This window comes from Lipotes vexillifer, unplaced genomic scaffold (genome assembly GCF_000442215.2).
Source record: "Lipotes vexillifer unplaced genomic scaffold, Lipotes_vexillifer_v1.1 scaffold395, whole genome shotgun sequence".
Lineage (NCBI taxonomy): Eukaryota > Metazoa > Chordata > Mammalia > Artiodactyla > Lipotidae > Lipotes > Lipotes vexillifer.
The window spans coordinates 6016145-6020056 of NW_006797390.1; positions in this window are offsets into that span (position 1 = coordinate 6016145).

Genomic DNA, 3912 nt, shown 5'->3' on the forward strand with positions numbered 1-3912 from the left:
CCCCGTCAGTACTTTGACTTTACCATCCCACTGTTTCTGGCCTCCATGGTTTCTAATGAGAAATCATCTGTTCATCTTATTGAGGACCCCTTGTATGCGATGAGTTGCTTCTTTCTTGCTGCTTTCAAAGTTCTTTTGCTTTGTCATTCAGTGGTTTGATTTTTATGTGTCTAACAATAGATCTCTTTGAGTTTATCCTACTTGCAGTTCACTGAGCTTCTTGGGTGTACAAATTAATGGCTTTCATCCAGTTTGGGGGGTTTTTTGGTTATTATTTCTTTAAATATTATTTTTGTTTCTCTCTCCCTTTCCCTTCCTTATAGAACCTGATTGTGCATATGTTGGCGTGCTTGATGGTGTCCCACAGGTTTCCGTGGCTCTGTTCATTTTTCTTTCTTTCTTTTTTATTTGTGTTCCTCAGACTGGATAATCTCAATTGCCTTATCTTCAAGCTCATTAATTCTTTCTTCTGCCTGCTCAGATATGCTGTTGGGACCCTCTACTGAATTTTTCATTGTACTTCTAGTGAATTTTATTATTGTACTTATCAACGCCACAATTTATGTTTGATTCTTTTTGATAATTTCTGTCTCTTTATTGATATTCTCTATTTGGTGAGACACTGTTCTCACACTTTCCTTTAGTTATTTAGACATGGTTTCCTTTAGGTCTTTGAACATATTTTAAATAGCTGGATTTAAAGTTTCAAAGACCTCACACTGGTAGCCATCTGCCCTGTGCACAAATCAAGCTCGGCTTGCCATCCCTGCCTTCTTTCTCCCGCTTCACACAATGTAGCCAGGACTCTGGTCTCATTCCTTAGCCCCATCCCAAACCTCCTCCCCAAAGTCTTTCTTCTCTTCTAGATTGGAGGATGGACCTTAAAATCAGAAGTTGTTTAGATCTGAGGAACCCTCCCCTCCACCTTGAGCTTTTGGCTGCCCTGCTGGAGATGAGCCACTCAAGGGGGTGTCCAGTTCCCTGGGGAAGTGAAGGGAGGCCAGAAATCCTCACGCAGTGTTCCCCCTCCTGCCAGGAATCCAGACATTCCACAAAGCTTCACTCACAAGGGATAGGTGTGGGAAGACTGCAAATCAGAAGCTTATTTAAAAAGCAGTTTAATTACTTCAAAATAATGAAATCACAGTATATAAGCATACAAAAACCATGACTCAGCTGTCCTGTTGCTGACGGCCCTAGGTTTCCTGCTATTTCTCCTCCTATCATTCTGGGGAACAGAAAGTGGCTCTACAAATTCCAACCAATTCAGTCAAAATCCGTAGTCATTAGTTATTCCCTCCCTCCTTATCCTGGGGTGTGTGTCGGTGGGGTGAGGATGATGATGGTTGGCAGGATACAGGAGCTTTCTAAACCTCCCCACTTCCTAACTATTAATGTTTCTATTAATAGACATGCTAATTAGCAGCAGCAGCAGTAACATAGAACATCATAACTCAACCTTTCACACAAATAGGGCACATAATCGAAGTGCCCTGTTTAGGAAGGACCCGAATGGTGCTTGGCAGAGGACCTGAGATCAATGTGGAGCCTGAGGAGCGCCCGTGAGGCTGGGCCATTTATCATCCTTGGGCAGGACTGGGTCAGGTCCAGGGACTGATCCCCTCCAAGGGCTGCGGCCTTATCAGGGCTTGGGCTCTGATCCAGAAGTGGTAATTGCAGGCCCTTGTCACAGCACCGGGAGATTCCACTGCCCCAAAATAAGGACTCCTAGGCCCAGTGAGGCCTGTGTTACCGTAATGATTATGACTGTACCCATGTGACCTATAAAAATAAATACTACACCTAAAAACACTGCACTACTAAGCGAAAATGCCCAAAGAACATGGAGAGAGAGGATGGAATCTTTTTTGACTCAAAAAGAAGAATTGAAACATGTGGTGCTCAAGGGGCATAAGAATGAGTCTGGGTCATGTGGCTATGGAAGTGGGGTTCAATGAGCAGGTGTGAAACTAGGTCACGGGCAGAGGGTTGGGGTGATCCAACATCCAGTCCATGGGTTGCCGGGCTGTTCTGTAACGTTTGGGTGTGGGGTTTATCTATACACGGTGTCCACGGACCGCTCCCCTGAGGGCACGAACATTCACCTCTGTCACCTCATCTTGGGCACAGCGTCTGGCCAGCAGTGTTTGCCTAAAGGTCCAGTTAAGAGCAGAGCATCGTGTGTCGAGAGCAAGACCCACCACTTGGTGGGGCACTCCGCTGGACCCCTGGACCCCTGTGGCCTAGTAGACCTAGTAGCGGGGTTTGCCCGCTGGCTCCAATGAGGAGCTGCTTCCGGCTTTAACACAAAGTGCTGAGGATCGTTCCAGCTGCTGCGGTTTGATTGCCTTTCAGACAGTGTGAGGCCCATCAAAGCCTCTGTCTCATCACCCTGCAGCCGCCCCGGCTCCCGCTGGCAGCTCGACAGCTCAATCTGACTTGGGCTCCGTGCCTCTGAGCATTAAAAGATACCTCCCTGCCTGGCCCTCTTCTTTCCTGGTGTGGAACCAGCCACCTTCACCCAGGCGGTGCCTCTCCCAAAGGCTTTCTCTAGCCCCTAAAGACCTGTGCAGAGTGACAACCTACATACAAGTTTGTGGCATTGGGCAGAACCTGGACCTGCCTGATGCTCTGAGCCCCAGCTTCCCAGGCTGTAAAAGAGTTCTCTCTGCCCGACTACCCTCACCAGGCGTGTGTAGGTCAAATGAGAACCCTGGGGACAGGGCTTAGTCAACTGAAAAGCTCTAGGCAAACTAGTTATCACATCTGTCTCCTGTGAAGAGACCAGAGCAAAACACAATAGGCAAGAGAGAAAATCCCTCAAGTCTTGGTACTGGGAGAAGCTGGGGTCTCACACAAGAGCATTTCCCATTTCCCTAGGCTAATAAAACAAGGAAAACCTGCATTCCTCCAAGCTAGACCCTTGATCTAAGAACGCTCTGTATCTTCCCCCTCTGCGTTGAAGGTGGACATGGGGCCCGGCATCCAGACTCCAGGCTCCCCCTGGCAGGGTTCAGGTCTCATTCACTCTTGTATCTACTAGGTCCTGGCACATAACAGACACCGGAAGGGTGGATGGGCGGATTTAAGACTTTAGCTACCACACTCCTAATCGAACCATCTTTACCCTCATGGTTTATGAAACACTTTCACTTTGTGATGAGGCACAAGTTCTGGCCTTGGAGGGCAGTGAGTGATGGCTGCACACACTGTTGTGAATGTACTTAATGCCTCTGAATTGTACATTTAAAAAATGGTTAAAATTGTAAATGTATGCTATGTCTATTTTCCCACAATACATTTTTTGAACAACCTCTTTCACAAACGTTTATGTTCCATGAATGAGCGAAGGATGGATCCTCTGCAGTGCCACCACTGAGGCTCTAAAACACCCGATGTTTGCCTTGGGCTGTGTCAGGAGATGAGGGAGCAGGAAAGGAAGACCAGCTTGCTGACAGCCCTTGAGCTTCAGGGCACCGAGGGGAGGAAACACCTGGAAACCCACAACTATACATTGACGCATCATAAAAACACCTTGACGGGCTTCCCTGGTGGCGCAGCGGTTGGGAGTCCGCCTGCCGATACAGGGGACACGGGTTCGTGCCCCGGTCCGGGAAGATCCCACATGCCGCGGAGCGACTGGGCCCGTGAGCCATGGCCGCTGAGCCTGCGCGTCCGGAGCCTGTGCTCCGCAACGGGAGAGGCCGCAACAGTGAGAGGCCCGCGTACCGCAAAGAAAAACAAACAAACAAACAAAAAAACCCACCGTGACAATGACCCCAGGCTCCCCTCCCTGCAGGGCCCCGAGTGAACTCCCCCAGCCCACTCTGCCGGCCTTGCTGCCCCTGCCCACCTGTGCACACCCGTCTCTTTAGGAGTTTGGCGCCTCTCCCTGGAGACAAGATCCTAGGG